Raw genomic sequence first — 23,642 nt, forward strand, 5'->3', positions numbered from 1 at the left:
CACTGCGACCTCCACCACTCTTCCAAGGGGCATCGATAATGTCTTTTTAATCCACTGTGACCTCCACCACTCTTCCAAGGGGCATTAAAACCGTCTTGATAAGCTACTGTGACCTCCACGTCTCTTCCAAGGGGCATTAAAACCGTCAATTTAAACCACTTTGAACTCCACACCTCTTGCAAAAGGCATTGATATTGTCTTTTTATTCCACTGTAACCTCCACCACTCTTCCAAGGGACATTGATTTTGTCTTTTTAATCCACTGCGACCTCCATCTCTCTTCCAAGAAGCATTAAAACCATCTTGTTTAGCTACTGTGACCTCCACGTCTATTCCACGGTGCCTTAAAACCTTCTGGTTAAATCACTGTGAACTCCACAGCTCTTCCAAGGGGCATTGATGTTGTCTTTTTATTCCATTGTAACCTCCACCACTCTTCCAAGGGGCATTTATATTGTCTTTTTGTTTTACTGCGACCTCCACCACTCTTCCAAGGGGCATTAAAACCATCTTTTTAAGCTACTGTGACCTCCAAGTCTCTTCCACGACGCATTGATATTGTCTTTTTATTCCACTGCGACCTCCACAACTCTTCCAAGTGGAATTGATATTGTCTTATTATTCCACTGCGACCTCCACCACTCTTCTAAGGGGCATTGATATTGTCTTTTTAATCCACTGCGACCTCTATCACTCTTCCAAGGGGCATTAAAACAGTTTTGATAAGCTACTGTGACCTCCACATCTCTTCCAAGGGGCATTAAAACAGTCTGGTTAAAAAACTCTGAACTCCACAGCTCTTCCAAGAGGCATTGATATCGTCTTTTTATTCCACTGTAACCTCCACCACTCTTCCAAGGGGCATTGATTTTTTCTTTTTAATCCACTGCAACCTCCATCACTCTTCCAAGAATCATTAAAACCGTCTTGTTTAGCTACTGTGACCTCCACGTCTATTTCATGGTGCCTTAAAACCTTCTGGTTAAACCACTGTGAACTCCTGAGCTCTTCCAAGGGGCATGGATATTGTATTTTTATTCCATTGTAACCTCTACCACTCATCCTAGGGGCATTGATATTGTCTTTTTATTTTACTGCGACCTCCACCACTCTTCCAAGGGGCATTAATATTGTCTTTTTATTCCACTGCGACCTCCACCACTCTTCCAAGGGTCATTGATATTGTCTTTTTATTCCACTGTAACCTCCACTACTCTTCCAAGGGGCATTGATATTGTCTTTTAATTCCACTGTAACCTCCACCACTCTTCCAAGGGGCATTGATTTTGTCTTTTTATTCCACTGCGACCTCCACCACTCTTCCAAGGGTCATTGATATTGTCTTTTTATTCCACTGTAACCTCCACTACTCTTCCAAGGGGCATTGATATTGTCTTTTTATTCCACTGCGACCTCCACCTCTCTGCCAAGGGGCATTAAAACCATCTTGTTAAGGTAATGTGACCTCCAAGTCTCTTCCACGATGCATTGATATTGTCTTTTTATTCCACTGCGACCTCCACCACTCTACTAAGGGGCATTGATATTGTCTTTTTAATCCACTGTGACCTCCACGTCTCTTCCAAGGGGCATTAAACCGTCTTTTTAAACCACTCTGTACTCCACAGCTCTTCCAAGAGGAATTGATATTGTCTTTTTATTCCACTGTAGCCTTCACCACTCTTCCAAGGGGCATTGATATTGTCTTTTTATTCCACTGTAACCTCCACCAATATTCCTAGGGGCATTGATATTGTCTTCTTATTCCTCTGCGACCTCCACCACTCTTCTAAGGGGCATTGATATTGTCTTTTAAATCCACAACGATCTCCACCACTCTTCCAAGGGTCATTAAAACAGACTTGATAAGCTACTGTGACCTCCACATCTCTTCCAAGGGGCATTAAACCGTCTGGTTAAACCACTCTGTACTCCACAGCTCTTCCAAGAGTCATTGATATTGTCTTTTTATTCGACTGTAAACTCCTCCACTCTTAAAAGGGGTATTGATATTGTCTCTGTTTTCCACTGCGACCTCCAGCACTCTTCCAAAGGGCATTGATATTGTCTTTTTATTCCACTGCGACCTCCACGTCTCTTCCACAGGGCATTGTTATTGTATTTTAGTTCCACTGCGACCTCCACCACTCTGCCAAGGGGCTTTAAAACCGTCTTGTTTAGCTACTGTGACCTCCACGTCTTTTCCACAGGGCATTGTTATTGTCTTTTTATTCCACTGCGACCTCCACCACTCTGCCAAGGGGCATTAAAACAGTCTTGTTAACCTACTGTGACCTCCACGTCTCTTTCACAGGGCATTGTTATTGTATTTTATTCCACTGTGACCTCCACCACTCTTCCAAGGGGCATTAAAACAGTCTTGTTAAGCTACTGTGACCTCCACGTCTCTTCCAAGGGGCACTAAAACCGTTTGGTTAAACCACTCTGTAATCCACAGCTCTTCCAAGGGGCATTGATATTGTCTTTTTATTTCACTGTAACTTCCACCACTCTTTCAAGGGGCATTGATATTGTATTTTTATTCCACTGTGACCTCCACCACTCTTCCAAGGGGCATTAAAACCGTCTTGTTAAGCTACTGTGACCTCCAAGTCTCTTCCAATGGGCATTAAGACCGCCTGGTTAAACCGGTCTGAGCTCCACAGCACTTCCAAGGGGCATTCACAATGTCTTTTTATTCCATTGTAACCTTCTGCACTCTTCCAAGTGCATTGATATTGTCTTTTTATTCCTCTGCGACATCCACGACTCTTCCAAGGGGCATTAAAACCGTCTTGTTAAGCTACTGTGACCTCCAAGTTTCTTACACAGGGCATTGATATTGTCTTTTTATTCCACTGTAACCTCCACCACTCTTCCAAGTGGCATTGATATTGTCTTTTCAATCCACTGCGACCTCCCTCACTCTTCCAAGAAGCATTGAAACAGTCTTGTTAAGCTACTGTGACCTCCAATTCTCTTCCACAGGGCATTGTTATTGTCTTTTTATTCCACTGTGACCCCCACCACTCTGCCAAGCGGCTTTAAAACCGTCTTGTTAAGCTACTGTGATGTCCACGTCTCTTCCACGGGGCATTGATATTGTCTTTTTATTCCACTGCAACCTCCACCACTCTTCCAAGAGGCAATGATGTTGTCTTTTTATTCCACTGCGACCTCCACCACTCTTCCAAGGTTCATTGATATTGTCTTTTTAATCCACTGCGACCTCCACCACTCTTCCAAGGGGCATTAAAACCGTCTTGTTAAGCTACTGTGACCTCGACGTCTCTTCCAAGGGGCACGAAAACCGTTTGGTTAAACCACTCTGTACTCCACAGCTCTTCCAGGGGGCATTGATATTGTCTTTTTATTTCATTGTAACTTCCACCAGTCCTTCAAGGGGCATTGATATTGTATTTTTATTCCACTGTGACCTCCACCACTCTTCCAAGGGGCATTAAAACAGTCTTGTTAAGCTACTGTGACCTCCAAGTCTCTTCCAAGGGGCATTAAAACTGTCTGGTTAAACCGCTCTGAGCTCCAAAGCACTTCCAAGGGGCATTGACAATGTCTTTTTATTCCATTGAAACCTTCTGCACTCTTCCAAGTGCATGGGTATTGTCTTTTTACTCCTCTGCGATGTCCATGACACTTCCAAGGGGCATTAAAACCGTCTTGTTAAGTTACTGTGACCTCCAAGTTTCTTACACAGGGCATTGTTATTGTATTTTTATCCCACTGTGACCTCCACCACTCTTCCAAGGGGCATTAAAACAGTCTTGTTAAGCTACTGTGACCTCCAGGTCTCTTCCAAGGGGACACTAAAACCGTTTGGTTAAACCACTCTGTAATCCACAGCTCTTCCAAGGGGCATTGATATTGTCTTTTTATTTCACTGTAACTTCCACCACTCTTTCAAGGGGCATTGATATTGTATTTTTATTCCACTGTGACCTCCACTACTCTACCAAGGGGCATTAAAACCGTCTTGTTAAGCTACTGTGACCTCCAAGTCTCTTCCAATGGGCATTAAAACCACCTTGTTTAGCTACTGTGACCTCCACGTCTATTCCACGGTGCCTTAAAACCTTCTGGTTAAACCACTGTGAACTCCACAGCTCTTCCAAGGAGCATTGATATTGTCTTTTTATTCCACTGTGACATTCACCACTCTTCCAAGGGGCACTAATATTGTCTTTTTATTCCACTGCGACCTCCACCACTCTTCCAAGGGTCATTGATATTGTCTTTTTATTCCACTGTAACCTCCACCACTCTTCCAAAGGGCATTGATATTGTCTTTTTATTCCACTGTGACCTCCAACTCTCTTCCACGGGGCATTAAAACCATCTTGTTAAGCTACTGTGACCTCCAAGTCTCTTCCACGAGGCATTGATATTGTCTTTTTATTCCACTGCGACATCCACATCTCTTCCAAGGGGATTTGATATTGTCTTTTTATTCCACTGCGACCTCCACCACTCTTCTAAGGGGCATTGATATTGTCTTTTAAATCCACTGCGACCTTCACCACTCTTCCAAGGGGCATTAATACAGTCTTGATAAGCTACTGTGACCTCCACGTCTCTTCCAAGGGGCATTAAACCGTCTGGTTAAACCACTCCACAGCTCTTCCAAGAGGCATTGATATTGTCTTTTTATTCGACTGTAACCTCCAGTACTCTTCCAAGGGGCATTGATATTGTCTCTGTTTTCCACTGCGACCTCCACCACTCTTCAAAGGGGATTTGATATTGTCTTTTTTATCCACTGCGACCTCCACCACTGTTCCAATGGGCATTAAAACCATCTTGTTATGCTACTGTGACCTCCATGTCCCTTCCACGGAGCATTGATATTGTCTTTTTATTCCATTGCGACCTCCACCACTCTTCCAAGGGGCATTAAAACCGTCTTGTTAAGCTACTGTGACCTCCAAGTCTCTTCCAAGGGGCATTAAAACCGTCTGGTTAAACCTCTCTGAGCTCCACAGCTCTTCCAAGGGGCATTGACAATGTCTTTTTATTCCATTGTAACCTTCTGCACTCTTCCAAGTGCATTTATATTGTCTTTTTATTCCTCTGCGATGTCCCCGACTCTTCCAAGGGGCATTAAAACCGTCTAGTTAAGCTACTGTGACCTCCAAGTTACTTACACAGGGCATTGATATTGTCTTTTTATTCCACTGTAACCTCCACCACTCTTCCAAGGGGCATTGTTATTGTCTTTTTTTCCACTGCAACCTCCACCAATCTTCCAAGGGGCATTGATATTGTCTTTTTATTCCACTGCGAACGCCATCACTCTTCTAAGGGGCATTAAAACCGTCTTGTGAAGCTACTGTGACCTCATCGTCTCTTCCAAGCCGCATTAAAACCGTCTGGTTAAACACTCTGAACTCCACAGCTCTTACAAAAGGCATTGATATTGTCTTTTTATTCGACTGTAACATCCACCACTCTTCCAAGCGGCATTGATATTGTCTTTTTATTCCACTGCGACCTCAACCACTCTTCCAAGGGGCATTGATATTGTTTTTTCAATCAACTGCGACCTCCACCTCTCTTCCAAGGGACATTAAACCGTCTTGTGAAGCTACTGTGACCTCCACGTCCCTTCCACGGGGCATTGATATTGTCTTTTTATTCCACTGCGACCTCTACCACACTTCCAAGGGGCATTGATATTGTCTTTTTAATCCACTGCGACCTCCACCAGTCTTCCAAGGGGCATTGATATTGTCTTTTTAATCCACTGCGTTCTCCAACACTCTTCCAAGGGGTATTAAAACCGTCTTGTTATGCTACTGTGACATCGACTTCTCTTCCAAGGGGCATTAAAACCATATGGTTAAACCACTCTGAACTCCACAGCTCTTCCAAGGGACATTATTATTGTCTTTTTATTCCACTGTAACCTCCACCACTCTTCCAAGGGGCATTGACATTGTCTTTTTATTCCACTGCAACCTCTACCACTCTTCCAAGGGGCATTAAAACCATATTGTTAAGCTACAGTGACCTTCACATCTCTTCCACGGGGCATTGATATTGTCTTTTTATTTTACTGTAACTTCCACCAATCTTCCAAGGGGCATTGATATTTTTTTTTTTATTCCACTGCGACCTCCACCACTCTTCCAAGGGGCCTTAAAACCATCTTGTTAAGTTACTGTGACCTCCACGTCTCTTCCAAGGAGCGTTAAAACCGTCTGGTTATAACACTCTGATCTCCACTCCTCTTCCAAGGGACATTATTATTGTCTTTTTATTCCACTGTAACCTCCACCACTCTTCCAAGGGGCATTGATATTGTCCATTTATTCCACTGCGACCTCCACCAGTCCTCCAAGAGGCATTAAAACCGTCTTGTTAAGCTACTGTGACCTCCACGTCTCTTCCACGGGGCATTGAATTGTCTTTTTATTCCACTGTAAACTCCACCATTGGCCAAGGGGAATTGATATTGTCTTTTTATTCCACTGCAACCTCCACCACACTTCCAAGGGTCATTGATATTGTCTTTTTAATTCACTGCGATCTCCACCACTCTTCCAAGAGGCATTAAAACCGTCTTGTTAAGCAACTGTCACCTTCACGTCCCTTACAACGGGCATTAAAAGCGTCAATTTAAACCACTCTGAAATCCACAGCTCTTGCAAGGGGCGTTGATATTGTCTTTTTATTCCAATGTAACCTCCAGCACTCTTCCAAGGTGCGTTGATATTGTCTTTTTATTCCACTGCAACTTCCACTTCTCTTCCAAGGGGCATTAAAACCATCTTGTTAAGCTATTGTGACCTCCACATCTCTTCCACGGGGCATTGATATTGTCTTTTTATTCCACTGTAACCTTCTCCACTCTTCCAAGGGGCATTGATATTGTCTTTTTATTCCACTGGGACCTTCACCACTCTTCCAAGTGGCATTGATATTGTCTTTTTATTCCACTGGGACCTTCACCACTCTTCCAGGTGGCATTGATATTGTCTTTTTAATCCACTGCGACCTCCACCACTCTTCCAAGGGGCATTAAAACCATATTGTTAAGCTACTGTGACCTCCACGTCTCTTCCAAGGTGCATTAAAACCGTCAATTTAAAGCACTCTGAACTCCACAGCTCTTGCAAGAGGCTTTGATATTGTCTTTTTACTTCACTGTAACCTACAGCCCTCTTTTAAGGGGCATTGATATTGTCTTTTTATTCCACTACGACTTCCACCACTCTCCCAAGGTGCATTAAAAAGATCTTGTTTAGCTACTGTAACGTCCATGTCTATTCCACGGGGCATTGATATTGTCTTTTTATTCCGCTGTATCCTCCACCACTCTTCCAAGGGGTATTGATATTGTCTTTTTATTCCACTGCGCCTTCCACCTCTCTTCTAAGGGGCATTGATATTGTCTTTTTAATCCACTGCAACCTCCACCACTCTTCCAAGAGGCATTAAAACAGTCTTGTTAAGCTACTCTGACCTCCACATCCCTTCCAAAGGGCATTAAAACCGTCTGGTTAAACCACTCTGAACTCCACAGCTCTTCCAAGGGGCATTGATATTGTCTTTTTATTCCACTGTAACCTCCACCATTTTTCCAAGGGGTATTGATATTGTCTTTTTAATGCACTGCGACCTCCACCACTCTTCCAAGGGGAATTTAAACCATCTGGTTAATCCACTCTGAACTCCACAGCTCTTTCAAGAGGCATTGATATTGTCTTTTTATTTCACTGTAACCTCCACAACTCTTTCAAGGGGCATTAAAACTGTCTTGTTAAGCTACTGTGACCTCCACGTGTCTTCCACGGGGCATTGATATTGTCTTTTTAATCCACTGTTTCCTCCACCACTTTTCCAAGGGGCATTAAAACCGTCTTGTTAATGTACTGTAACCTCCACGTCGCTTCCAAGGGGCAATAAAACCATCTGGTTAAACCACTCTGAACTCCACAGCTCTTCCAAGGGGCATTGGTACTGTCTTTTTATTCCACTCTAACCTTCACCACTCTTCCAAAGGGCATTGACATTGCCTTTTTATTCCACTGCGACCTCCATCATTCTTCCAAGGGGCATCGATATTGTCTTTTTATTTCACAGCCACCTCCACCACTCTTCCAAGGGGCATTGATATTGTCTTCTTAATCAACTGCGACTTCCACCACTTTTCAAAGGGGCATTAAAAACGTCTTTTTAAGCTACTGTGACCGCCACGTCACTTCCAATGGGCATAAAAATCGTCTGGTTAAACCACTCTGAACTCCACAGCTCCTCCAAGGTTCATTGGTATTGTCTTTTTATTCCACTCTAACCTCCACCACTCTTCCAAGGGGCATTGACATTGTCTTTTTATTCCACTGCGACCTCCACCATTCTTCCAAGGGGCATTAAAACTGTCTTGTTAAGCTACAGTTACCTCCACGTCTGTTCCACGGGGCATTGATATTGTCTTTAAATTCCACTGTAACCTCCACCACTCTACCAAGGGGCATTGATACTGTATTTTTATTCCACTGCGACCTCCACCACTGTTCCAAAGGGCATTGATATTGTCTTTTTAATCCACTGCGACCTCCACCACTCTTCCAAAGGGCATTAAAACCATCTTGTTAAGCTACTGTGACCTCCACGTCTCTTCCACGGGGCATTGATATTTTCTTTTTATTCCACTGCGACCTCCACCACTCTTCCTCGGGGCATTGATATTGTCTTTTTAATCCACTGCAACCTCCACCACTCTAACATGTGGCATTAAAACCGTCTTGTTAAGCTACTGTGACCTCAACGTCTTTTCCAAGGGGCATTAAAACCGTATTTTTAAATCAATCTGAACTCCACAGATCTTCCAAGGGGCATTGATATTGTCTTTTTATTCCACTGAATCCTCCACCACTCTTCCAAGGGGCATTGATATTGTCTTTTTATTCCACTGCGACCTCCAACACTCTTCCAAGGGCCATTAAAACCTTGTTGTTAAGCTACTTTGACCTCCACGTCAATTCCACGGGGCATTAAAACCATCAATTTAAACCACTCTGTACTCCACAGCTCTTGCAAGGGGCATTGATATTGTCATTTTATTCCAATGTAACCTCCAGCACTCTTCCAATGGGCATTGATATTGTCTTTTTATTCCACTGCAACTACCACCTCTCTTCCAAGGGGCATTAAAACCGTCTTGCTAAGCTACTGTGACCTCCACGTCTCTTTCACGGGGCATTGATATTGTCTTTTTATTCCACTGTAACCTCCACCACTCTTCCAAGGGGCATTGATATTTTCTTTTTATTCCACTGGGGCCTTCACCACTCTTCAAAGTGGCATTGATATTGTATTTTTAATCCACTGTGACCTCCACCACTCTTCCAAGGGGCATTAAAACCGTATTGTTAAGCTACTGTGACCTCCACGTCTCTTCCAAACTGCATTAAAACCGTCAATTTAAACCACTCTGAACTCCACAACTCTTGAAAGAGGCATTGATATTGTCTTTTTATTCCACTACGACTTCCACCACTCTCCCAAGGTACATTAAAAACATCTTGTTTAGCTACTGTAATGTCCATGTCTATTCCACGGGGCATTGATATTGTCTTTTTATTCCACTGTGACCTCCACCACTCTTCCAAGGGGCATTAAAACAGTCTTTTTAAGCTTCTGTGACCTCCACGTCTCTTCCAAGGGGCATTAAAACCGCATGTTTAAACCACTCTGAACTCCACAGCTCTTCCAAGAGGCATTGATATTGTCTATTTATTCAACTGTAACCTCCACCACTCTACCAAGGGGCATTGATATTGTCTTTTTTTTCCACTGCGACCTCCACCACTCTTCCAAGGGGATTTGATAGTCTTTTTAATCCACTGCGACCTCCACCACTCTTCCAAGGGGCATTAAAACCGTCTTGTTAAGCTACTGTGACCTCCACGTCCCTTCCACGGGGCATTGATATTGTCTTTTTATTCCACTGCGACCTCCACCACTCTTCCAAGGGACATAGATATTGTCTTTTTAATCCACTGCGACCTCCACCACTCTTCCAAGGGGCATTAAAACTGTTTTGATAAGCTACTGTGACCTCCACGTCTTTTCCAAGGGGCATTAAAACCGTCATTTTAAACCACTCTGAACTCCACAGCTCTTGCAAGAAGCATTGATATTGTCTTTTTATTTCCCTGTAACCTCCACCACTCTTTCAAGGGGCATTGATATTGTCTTTTTATTTTACTGCGACCTCCACCACTCTTTCAAGGGGCATTAATATTGTCTTTTTATTCCACTGCGACCTCCACCACTCTTAAAAGGGTCATTGATATTGTCTTTTTATTCCTCTGTAACCTCCACCACTCTTCCAAGGTGCATTGATATTGTCTTTTTATTCCACTGCGACCTCCACCTCTCTTCCAAGGGGCATTAAAACCACCTTGTTAAGCTACTGTGACCTCCAAGTCTCTTCCACGAGGCATTGATATTTTCTTTTTATTCCACTGCGACCTCCACATCATTACCAAGGGGAATTGATATTGTCTTTTCATACCACTGTGACCTCCACCACTCTTCTAAGGGGCATTGATATTGTCTTTTTATTCCACTGCTACCTACACCACTCTTCCAAAGGGCATAAAAACAGTCTTGATAAGCTTCTGTGACCTCCACGTCTCTTCCAAGGGGCATTAAACCATCTGGTTAAACCACTCTGAACTCCATAGCTCTTCCAAGAGGCATTGATATTGTCATTTTATTCGACTGTAACGTCCACCCCTCTTCCAAGGGGCATTAAAACCGTCTTCTTAAGCTACTGTGACCTCCACGTCTCTTCCAAGGGGCATTAAAACCGTCAATTTAAAACACTCTGAACTCCACAGCTTTTGCAAGAGGCATTGATACTGTCTTTTTATTCCACTGTAACCTCCACCATTCTACCAAGGGGCATTGATTTTGTCTTTTTAATCCACTGTGACCTCCATCACTCTTTCAAGATGCATTAAAACCGACTTGTTTAGCTACTGTGACCTCCACGTCTATTCCACGGTGCCTAAGAACCTTCTGGTTAAACCACTGTGAACTCCACAGCTCTTCCATGGGGCTTGATGTTGTCTTTTTATTCCACTGTAACCTCCACCACTCTTCCAAGGGTCATTGATATTGTCTTTTTATTTTACTGCGACCTCCACCACTCTTCCAAGGGGCATTAATATTGTCTTTTTATTCCACTGCGACCTCCACCACTCTTCCAAGGGTCATTGATATTGTCTTTTTATTCCACTGTAACCTCCACCACTCTTCCAAGGGGCATTGATATTGTCTTTTTATTCCACTGCGACCTCCACCTCTCTTCCAAGGGGCATTAAAACCATCTTGTTAAGCTACTGTGGCCTCCAAGTCTCTTCCACGAGGCATTGACATTGTCTTTTTATTCCACTGCGACCTCCACATCTCTTCCAAGGGAAATTGATATTGTCTTTTTATTCCACTGTGACCTCCACCACACTTCTAAGGGGCATTGATATTGTCTTTTTAATCGACTGCGAACTCCACCACTCTTCCAAGGGACATTAAAACACTCTTGATAAGCTACTGTGACCTCCACGTCACTTCCAATGGGCATTAAAACCGTCTGGTTTAACTACTCTGAACTCCACTGCTCTTCCAATGGGCATTGATATTGTCTTTTTAATGCACTGCGACCTCCACCACTCTTCCAAGGGACATTAAAACCATCTGGTTAAACAACGCTGAGCTCCATAGCTCTTTCAAGAGGCATTGATATTGTCTTTTTATTTCACTGTAATCTCCACCACTCTTTCAAGGGGCATTGATATTGTCTTTTTATTCCACTGCAACCTCTACCACTCTTCCAAGGGGCATTAAAACTGTCTTGTTAAACTACTGTGACCTCCACGTGTCTTCCACGGGGCATTAAAACCATATGGTTAAACCACTCTGAACTCCACAGCTCTTCCAAGGGGCATTGGTATTGTCTTTTTATTGTACTGCGACCTCCATCATTCTTCCAAGGGGCATTAATATTGTCTTTTTATTCCAATGTCACCTCCACCACTCTTCCAAGGGGCATTGATATTTTCTTTTTAATCCACTGCGACCTCCACCACTTTTCCAAGGGGCATTAAAAACGTCTTTTTAAGCTACTGTGACCTCCACATCCCTTCCACGGGGCATTGATATTGTCTTTTTATTCCACTGCGACCTCCACCATTCTTACAAGGGGCATTAAAACAGTCTTGTTAAGCTACTGTGACCTCCACGTCTCTTCCAAGGGGCATTAAAATCGTCTGGTGAAACCACTCTGAACTCCACAGCTCTTCCGAGGGATCATTGGTATTGTCTTTTTATTCCACTGTCACCTCCACCACTCTTCCAAGGGGCATTGATATTTTCTTTTTAATCCACTGCGACCTCCACCACTTTTCCAAGGGGCATTAAAAATGTCTTTTTAAGCTACTGTGACCTCCACATCCCTTCCACGGGGCATTGATATTGTCTTTTTATTCCACTGCCACCTCCACCATTCTTACAAGGGGCATTAAAACAGTCTTGTTAAGCTACTGTGACCTCCACGTCTCTTCCACGGGGCATTAAAACCGTCTGGTGAAACCACTCTGAACTCCACAGCTGTTCCGAGGGGTCACTGATATTGTCTTTTTATTCCACTGTAACCTCCACCACTCTTCCAAGGGGCATTGATTTTGTCTTTTTATTCCACTGCGACCTCCACCACTCTCCAAGGGGCATTGATATTATCTTTTTAACCCACTGCGACCTCCACCACTCTTCCAAGGGGCATTAAAACGGTCTTGTTAAGCTACTGTGACGTCGAAGTCTCTTCCAAGGGGCATTAAAACCATCTGGTTAAAGCACTCTGAACTCCACAGCTCTTCCAAGGGGCATTTGTATTGTCTTTTTATTCCACTCTAACTTCCACCACTCTTCCAAGGGGCATTGACATGGACTTTTTAATCCACTACGACCTCCACCATTCTTCCAAGGGGCATTGATATTGTCTTTTTAGTCTACTGCGAACTCCACCCCTCTCCAAGGGGCATTAAAACCGTCTTGTTAAGCTACTGTGACATCCACGTGTCTAAGAAGGGGCATTGATATTGTCTTTTTATTCAACTGGGCCAAGGGGCATTAATATTGTCTTTTTAATCCACTGCAACCTCCACGACTCTACCTGGGGCAATAGAATCGTCGTGATAAGTTACTGTGACCTCCACGTCTCTTCCAAGGGGCATTAAAACATCTGGTTATTCCACTCTGAACTCCACAGCTCTTCTAAGGGGCATTATTATTGTCTTTTTATTCCACTGTAACCTCCACAACTCTTCCAAGGGGCATTGATATTGTCTTTTTATTCCACTGCGACCTTCACCAGTCCTCCAAGGGGCATTTAAACCATATTGTTAAGCTACTGTGACCTCCACGTCTTTTCCACGGGGCATTGGCATTGTCTTTTAATTCCACTGTAACATCCACAACCCGTCCAAGGGGCATTAAAACCGTGTTGTTAAGCTACTTTGACCTCCACGTCAATTCCACGGGGCATTAAAACCGTCAATTTAAACCACTCTGAACTCCACAGCTCTTGCAAGGGGCCTTGATATTGTCTTTTTATTACAATGTAACCTCCAGCAATCTTCCAAGGGGCATTGATATTGTCTTTTTATTCCACTGCAACTTCCACCTCTGTTCCAAGGGGCATTAAAACAGTCTTGATAAGCTATTGTGACCTCCACGTCTCTTTCACGGGGCATTGATATTGTCTTTTTATTCCACTGTAACCTCCACCACTCTTCCAAGTGGCATTGATATTGTCTTTTTATTCCACTGGGACCTTCACCACTCTTCCAAGTGGCATTTATATTGTCTTTTTAATCCACTGCGACCTCCACCACTCTTCCAAGGGGCATTAAAACCGTATTGTTAAGCTTCTGTGACCTCTACGTCTCTTCCAAGGTGCATTAAAACCGTCAATTTAAACCACTCTGAACTCCACAGCTCTTGCAAGAGGTATTGATATTGTATTTTTATTCCACTGTAACCTACAGCACTCTTTCAAGGGGCATTGATATTGTCTTTTTATTCCACTACGACTTCCACCACTCTCCCAATGTGCATTAAAAACATCTTGTTTAGCTACTGTAACGTCCATGTCTGTTCCACGGGGCACTGATATTGTCTTTTTATTACACTGTATCCTCCACCACTCTTCCAAGGGGTATTGATATTGTCTTTTTATTCCACTGCGACTTCGACTTCCACCTCTCTTCTAAGGGGCATTGATATTGTCTTTTTAATCCACTGCGACCTCCATCACTCTTCCAAGGGACATTAAAACTGTCTTGTTAAGCTACTGTGACCTCCACGTCTCTTCCAAGGGGCATTAAAACAGTCAAATTAAACCACTCTGAACTCCACAGCTTTTGCAAGAGGCATTGATATTGTCTTTTTATTCCACTGTAACCTCCACCACTCTTCCAAGGGGCATTGATTTTGTCTTTTTAATCCACTGCGACCTCCATCTCTCTTCCAAGAAGCATTAAAACCATCTTGTTTAGCTACTGTGACCTCCACGTCTATTCCACGGTGCCTTAAAACAATCTGGTTAAACCACTGTGAACTCCTCAGCTCTTCCAAAGGGCATTGATATTGTCATTTTATTCCACTGTAACCTACAGCACTCTTCCAAGGGGCATTGATATTGTCTTTTTATTTTCCTGCGACCTCCACCGCTCTTCCAAGGGGCATTAATATTGTCTTTTTATTCCACTGAGACCTCCACTAGTCTTCCAAGGGTCATTTATATTGTCTTTTTATTCCATAATAACCTCCACCACTCTCCCAAGGGGCATTGATATTGTCTTTTTATTTTACTGCGACCTCCACCACTCTTTCAAGGGGCATTGATATTGTCTTTTTATTCCACTGTGACCTCCAACACTCTCCAAGGGGCATTGATATTGTCTTTTTTATCCACTGCGATCTCCACAACTCTTCCAAGCGGCGTTAAACCGGTCTTGTTAAGCTACTGTGACCTCCACGTCTTTTCCAAGGGGCATTAAAACCGTCAATTTAAACCACTCTGAACTCCACAGCTCTTGCAAGAGGCATTGATATTGTCTTTTTATTCCACTGTAACCTCCACCACTCTTCCAATGGGCATTGATTTTGTCTTTTTAATCCACTGCAACCTCCATTTCTCTTCCAAGAAGCATTAAAACCGTCTTGTTTAGCTACTGTGACCTCCACATCTATTCCACCGTGCCTTAAAACCTTCTGGTTAAACCACTGTGAACTCCACAGCTCTTTCAAGGGGCATTGATATTGTCTTTTTATTTCATTGTAACTTCCACCACTCTTCCAAGGGGCATTTATATTGTCTTTTTATTCCACTGTAACCTCCACCACTCTTCCAAGGGGCATTGATATTGTCTTTTTATTCCACTGCGACCTCCACCTCTCTTCCAAGGGGCATTAAAACCATCTTGTTAAGCTACTGTGACCTCCAAGTCTCTTCCACGAGGCATTGATATTGTCTTTTTATTTCACTGCGACCTCCACATCTCTTCCAAGTGGAATTGATATTGTCTTTTTATTTCACTGCGACCTCCACCGCTCTTCTAAGGGGCATTGATATTGTCTTTTTAATCCACTGCGACCTGCACCACTCTTCCAAGGGGCATTAAAACTGTTTTGATAAGCTACTGTGACCTCCACGTCTTTTCCAAGGGGCATTAAAACCGTCATTTTAAACCACTCTGAACTCCACAGCTCTTGCAAGAGGCATTGATATTGTCTTTTTATTCCACTGTAACCTCCACCACTCTTCCAAGGGGCATTGATTTTATCTTTTTAATCCATTGCGACCTCCATCACTCTTCCAAGAAACATTAAAACCGTCTTGTTTAGATATTGTGACCTCCACGTCTAATCCACGGTGCCTTAAAACCTTCTGGTTAAACCACTGTGAACTCCACAGCTCTTACAAGGGGCATTGATTTTGTCTTTTTATTTCCCTGTAACCTCCACCACTCTTCCAAGGGGCATTGATATTGTCTTTTTATTTTACTGCGACCTCCACCACTTTTCCAAGGGGCATTAATATTGTCTTTTTATTCCACTGTGACCTCCACCACTCTTAAAAGGGTCATTGATATTGTCTTTTTATTCCACTGTAACCTCCACCACTCTTCCAAGGGGCATTGATATTGTCTTTTTATTCCACTGCGACCTCCACCTCTCTTCCAAGGGGCATTAAAACCATCTTGTTAAGCTACTGTGACCTCCAAGTCTCTTCCACGAGGCATTGATATTGTCTTTTTATTCCACTGCGACCTCCACATCATTACCAAGGGGAATTGATATTGTCTTTTCATACCACTGCGACCTCCACCGCTCTTCTAAGGGGCATTGATATTGTCTTTTTAATCCACTGCTACCTATACCACTCTTCCAAAGGGCATAAAAACAGTCTTGATAAGTTACTTTGACCTCCAAGTCTCTTCCAAGGGGCATTAAAATATGTGGTTAAACCACTCTGAACTCCACAGCTCTTCCAAGAGGCATTGATATTGTCGTTTTATTCGACTGTAACCTCCACCCCTCTTCCAAGGGGCATTAAAACCGTCTTGTTAAGCTACTGTGACCTCCACGTCTCTTCCAAGGGGCATTAAAACCGTCAATTTAAAACACTCTGAACTCCACAGCTCTTGCAAGAGACATTGATATTGTCTTTTTATTCCACTGTAACCTCCACCACTCTTCCAAGTTGCATTGATTTTGTCTTTTTAATCCACTGTGACCTCCATCATTCTTTCAAGAAGCATTAAAACCGACTTGTTTAGCTACTGTGACCTCCACGTCTATTCCACGGTGCCTTAAAACCTTCTGGTTAAACCACTGTGAACTCCACAGCTCTTACAAGGGGCATTGATATTGTCTTTTTATTTCCCTGTAACCTCCACCACTCTTCCAAGGGGCATTGATATTGTCTTTTTATTTTACTGCGACCTCCACCACTCTTCCAAGGGGCATTAATATTGTCTTTTTATTCCACTGCGACATCCACCACTCTTCCAAGGGTCATTGATATTGTCTTTTTATTCCACTGTAACCTCCACCACTCTTCCAAGGGGCATTGATATTGTCTTTTTATTCCACTGCGACCTCCACCTCTCTTCCAAGGGGCATTAAAACCATCTTGTTAAGCTACTGTGGCCTCCAAGTCTCTTCCACGAGGCATTGATATTGTCTTTTTATTCCACTGCGACCTCCACATCTCTTCCAAGGTTAATTGATATTGTCTTTTTATTCCACTGTGACCTCCACCACACTTCTAAGGGGCATTGATATTGTCTTTTTAATCGACTGCGAACTCCACCACTCTTCCAAGGGACATTAAAACACTCTTGATAAGCTACTGTGACCTCCACGTCACTTCCAATGGGCATTAAAACCGTCTGGTTTAACTACTCTGAACTCCACTGCTCTTCCAATGGGCATAGATATTGTCTTTTTAATGCACTGCGACCTCCACCACTCTTCCAAGGGACATTAAAACCATCTGGTTAAACAACTCTGAGCTCCATAGCTCTTTCAAGAGGCATTGATATTGTCTTTTTATTTCACTGTAATCTCCACCACTCTTTCAAGGGGCATTGATATTGTCTTTTTATTCCACTGCGACCTCTACCACACTTCCAAGGGGCATTAAAACTGTCTTGTTAAACTACTGTGACCTCCACGTGTCTTCCACGGGGCATTGATATTGCCTTTTTAATCCACTGTGACCTCCACCACTTCTCCAAGGGGCATTAAAATCGTATTGATAAGCTACTGTGACCTCCACGTCTCTTCCAAGGTGCATTAAAACCGTCAATTTAAACCACTCTGAACTACACAGCTCTTGCAAGAGGCATTGATATTGTCTTTTTATTCCACTGTAACCTACAGCACTCTTTCAAGGGGCATTGATATTGTCTTTTTATTCCACTATGACTTCCACCACTCTCCCAAGGTGCATTAAAAACATCTTGTTAAGCTACTGTAACGTCCATGTCTGTTCCACAGGGCATTGATATTGTCTTTTAATTGCACTGTATCCTCCACCACTCTTCCAAAGGGCATTGATATTGTCTTTTTAATCCACTGCAACCTCCATCTCTCTTCCAAGAAGCATTGAAACCGTCTTGTTAAGCTACTGTGACCTCAACGTCCATTCCACGGTGCATTAAAACTTTCTGGTTAAACCACTGTGAACTCCACAGCTATTCCAAGGGGCATTGATAGAGTCTTTTTATTCCACTCTAACCTCCACCACTCTTCCAAGGGGCATTGATATTATCTTTTTATTTTACTGCGTCCTCCACTACTCTTCCAAGGGGCATTAATATTGTGTTTTTATTCCACTGTGACCTCCACGTCTCTTCCAAGGGGCATTGATATTGTCTTTTAATTTAACTGGAACCTCCACCACTCTTCCAAAGGGCAATGATATTGTCTTTTTATTCCACTGTAACCTCCACCATTCTTCCAAGGGACATTGATATTGTCTTTTTATTCCACTGTAACCACCACCACTCTTCCAAGGGGCATTGATATTGTCTTTTTATTCCACTGTAACCTCCACCACTCTTCCAAGGGGCATTGATATTGTCTTTTTAATCCACTGCGACCTCTACCACTCCTCCAAGGGGCTTTAAAAGAGTCTTGATAAGCTTCTGTGACCTCGACGTCTCTTCCAAGGGGCATTAAAACCGCATGGTTAAACAACTCTGAACTCCACAGCTTTTCCAAGAGGCACTGATATTGTCTTTTTATTCAACTGTAACCTCCACCACTCTTCCAAGGGGCATTGATATTGTCTTTTTTTTCCACTGCAACATCCACCGCTCTTCCAAGGGGATTTGATAGTCTTTTTAATCCACTGCGACCTCCACAACTCTACCAATGGGCATTAAAACCGTCTTGTTAAGCTACTGTGACCTCCACGTCCCTTCCACGGGGCATTGATATTGTCTTTTTATTCCACTGCGACCTCCACCACTCTTCCAAGGGGCATTGATATTGTCTTTTTAATCCACTGTGACCTCCACCACTCTTCCAAGGGACATTGATATTGTCTTTTTATTTCACTGCGACCTCCACCACTCTTCCAACGGACATTGATATTGTCTTTTTATTCCACTGAGACCTCCACCACTCTTCCAAGGAGCATTAAAACTGTCTTGTTAAGCTACTGTGACCTCCACGTGTCTTCCACGGGGCACTGATATTGTCTTTTTAATCCACTGTGACCTCCACCACTTTTCCAAGGGGCATTAAAACCATCTTTTTAATCTACTGTGACCTCCACGTCTCTTCCAAGGGGCAATAAAACCATCTGGTTAAACCACTCTGAACTCCACAGCTCTTCCAAGGGGCATTGGTATTGTCTTTTTATTCCACTCTAACCTCCACCACTCTTCCAAGGGGCATTGACATTGTCTTTTTATTCCACTGCGACCTCCATCATTCTTCCAAGGGGCATTGATATTGTCTTTTTATTCCACTGCCACCTCCACCACTCTTCCAAGGGGCATTGGTATTGTCTTTTTATTCCACTGCGACCTCCACCACTTTTCCAAGGGGCATTAAAAACGTCTTTTTAAGCTACTATGTCCTCCACGTCTCTTCCAATGGGCATTAAAACCGTCTGGTTAAACCACGCTGAACTCCACAGCTCTTCCAAGAGGCATTGATATTGTCTTTTTATTCCACTCTAACCTCCACCACTCTTCCAAGGGGCATTGACATTGTCTTTTTATTCCACTGCAACTTCCACCATTCTGTCAAGGGGCAATAAAACTGTCTTGTTAAGCTACAGTGACCTCCACATCTCTTCCACAGGGCTTTGATATTGTCTTTAAATTCCACTGTAACCTCCACCACTCTTCCAAGGGGCATTGATATTGTATTGTTATTCCACTGCGACCTCCACCACTCTTCCAAACTGCATTGATATTGTCTTTTTAATCCACTGCGACCTCCATCACTCTTCTAAAGGGCATTAAAACCGTCTTGTTAAGCTACTGTGACCTCCAAGTTTCTTACACATGGCATTGATATTGTCTTTTTATTCCACTCTAACCTCCACCACTCTTCCAAGGGGCATTGATATTGTCTTTTTAATCCACTGCAACCTCCATCACTCTTCCAAGATGCATTGAAACAGTCTTGTTAAGCTACTGTGACCTCCACGTCTATTCCACGGTGCATTAAAACTTTCTGGTTAAACCACTGTGAACTCCACAGCTTTTCCAAGGGGCATTGATATTGTCTTTTTATTCCACTCTAACCTCCACCACTCTTCCAAGGGGCATTGATATTATCTTTTTATTTTACTGTGTCCTCCACCACTCTACCAAGGGGCATCAATATTGTCTTTTTATTCCACTGTGACCTCCACGTCTCTTCCAAGGGGCATTGATATTGTCTTTTTATTTAATTGGAACCTCCACCACTCTTCCAAGGGGCATTGATATTGTCTTTTTATTCCACTGTAACCTCCACCACTCTTCCAAGGGACATTGATATTGTCTTTTTATTCTGCTATAACCACCACCACTCTTCCAAGGGGCATTGATATTGTCTTTTTATTCCACTGTAACCTCCACCACTCTTCCAAGGGGCATTGATATTGTCTTTTTAATCCACTGCGACCTCTACCAATCCTCCAAGGGGCTTTTAAAGAGTCTTGATAAGCTACTTTGACCTCCACGTCTCTTCCAAGGGGCATTGATATTGTCTTTTTGTTCAACTGTAACCTCCACCACTCTTCCAAGGGGCATTGATATTGTCTTTTTTTTCCACTGCGACCTCCACCGCTCTTCCAAGGGGATTTGATAGTCTTTTTAATCCACTGCGACCTCCACAACTCTTCCAATGGGCATTAAAACCGTCTTGTTAAGCTACTGTGACCTCCACGTCCCTTCCACGGGGCATTGATATTGTCTTTTTATTCCACTGCGACCTCCACCACTCTTCCAAGGGGCATTGATATTGTCTTTTTAATCCACTGCGACCTCCACCACTCTTCCAAGGGACATTGATATTGTCTTTTTATTCCTCTGCGACCTTCACCCCTCTTCTAAGGAACATTTATATTGTCTTTTTTTTCCACTGTATCCTCCACCACTCTTCTAAGGGACATTGATATTTTCTTTCCATTCCACTGCGACCTCCACCACTCTTCCAAGGGGCATCGATAATGTCTTTTTAATCCACTGCGACCTCCACCACTCTTCCAAGGGGCATTAAAACCGTCTTGTTAAGCTACTGTGACCTCCACGTCTCTTCCAAGGGGCATTAAACCCGTCAATTTAAACCACTCTGAACTCCACAGCTCTTGCAAGAGGCATTGATATTGTCTTTTTATTCCACTGTAACCTCCACCACTCTTCCAAGGGGCATTGATTTTGTCTTTTTAATCCACTGCGACCTCCATCTCTCTTCCAAGTAGCATTAAAACCGTCCTGTTTAGCTACTGTGACCTCCATGTCTCTTCCACGTTGCCTTAAAACCTTCTGGTTAAACCACTGTGAACTCCACAGCTCTTCCAAGGGGCATTGATAATGTCATTTTATTCCACTGTAACCTCCACCACTCTTCCAAGGGGCATTGATATTGTCTTTTAATTTTACTGCGACCTCCACCACTCTTCCAAGGGACATTGATATTGTCTTTTTATTCCACATCGACCTCCACCTCTCTTCCAAGGGGCATTAAAACCATCTTGTTAAGATACTGTGACCTCCACGTCTCTTCCAAGGGGCATTAAACCCGTCAATTTAAACCACTCTGAACTCCACAGCTCTTGCAAGAGGCATTGATGTTGTCTTTTTTTTCCACTGTAACCTCCACTACTCTTCCAAGGGGCATTAAAACCATCTTGTTAAGCTACTGTGAACTCCAAGTCTCTTCCACGAGGCATTGATATTGTCTTTTTATTCCACTGCGACCTCCACATCTCTTCCAAGGGGAATTGATATTGTCTTTTTATTCCACTGCGACCTCCACCACTCTTCTAAGGGGCATTGATATTGTCTTTTTAATCCACTGCGACCTCCACAACTCTTCCAAGGGGCATTAAAACAGTTTTGATTAGCTACTGTGACCTCCACGTCTCTTCCAAGGGGCATTAAAACCGTCTGGTTAAAACACTCTGAACTCCACAGCTCTTCCAAGAGGCTTTGATATTGTCTTTTTATTCCACTGTAACCTCCACCACTCTTCCAAGGGACATTAAAACCGTCTTGTTAAGCTATTGTTTCCTCCACCTGTCTTCCAAGGGGCATTAAAACTGTCAATTTAAACCACTCTGAACTCCACAGCTCTTGCAAGAGGCATTGATATTGTCTTTTTATTCCACTGTAACCTCCACCATTCTTCCAAGGGGCATTGATTTTGTCTTTTTAATCCACTGTGACCTCCATCACTCTTCCAAGAAGCATTAAAACCGTCTTGTTTAGCTACTGTGACCTCCACGTCTATTCTACGGTGCCTTAAAACCTTCTGGTTAAACCACTGTGAACTCCACCACTCTTCCAAGGGGCATTGATATTGTCTTTTTATTCCACTGTAACCTCCACCACTCTTCCAAGGGGCATTGATATTGTCTTTTTATTCCACTGCGACCTCCACCTCTCTTCGAAGGGGCATTACAACCATCTTGTTATGCTACTGTGAACTCCAAGTCTCTTCCACGAGGCATTGATATTGTCTTTTTATTCCACTGCGACCTCCACATCTCTTCCAAGGGGCATTGATATTGTCTTTTTACTCCACTGCGACCTCCACCACTCTTCCAAGGGGCATTAAAACAGTCTTGATAAGCTACTGTGACCTCCACGCCTCTTCCAAGGGGCATTAAACCATCTGGTTAAACCACTCTGTACTCCACAGCTCTTCCAAGAGGCATTGATATTGTCTTTTTATTCAACTGTAACCTCCACCACACTTCCAAAGGGCATTGATATTGTCTCTGTTTTCCACTGCGACCTCCACCACTCTTCCAACGGGCTTTGATCTTGTCTTTTTTATCCACTGCTAACTCCACCACTCTTCCAATGGGCATTAAAACCATCTTGTTATGCTACTGTGACCTCCACGTCCCTTCCACGGGGCATTGAAATTGTCTTTTTATTCCATTGCGACCTCCACCACTCTTCCAAGGGGCATTAAAACCGTCTTGTTAAGCTACTGTGACCTCCAAGTCTCTTCCAAGGGGCATTAAAACCGTCTGGTTAAACCGCTCTGAGCTCCACAGCTCTTCCAAGGGGCATTGACAATGTCTTTTTATTCCATTGTAACCTTCTGCACTCTTCCAAGTGCATTGATATTGTCTTTTTATTCCTCTGCGACATCCACGACTCTTCCAAGGGGCATTAAAACCGTCTTGTTAAGCTACTGTGACCTCCCCGTCCCTTCCACGGGGCATTGATATTGTCTTTTTATTCCACTGCGACCTCCACCACTCTTCCAAGGGGCATTGATATTGTCTTTTTAATCCACTGCGACGTCCATCACTCTTCCAAGGGACATTGATATGGTCTTTTTATTCCACTGCGACCTTCACCCCTGTT

This window comes from Phyllobates terribilis, unplaced genomic scaffold (assembly GCF_046119375.1).
Source record: "Phyllobates terribilis strain yellow unplaced genomic scaffold, ASM4611937v1 Scaffold_161__1_contigs__length_4309998, whole genome shotgun sequence".
NCBI lineage: Eukaryota > Metazoa > Chordata > Amphibia > Anura > Dendrobatidae > Phyllobates > Phyllobates terribilis.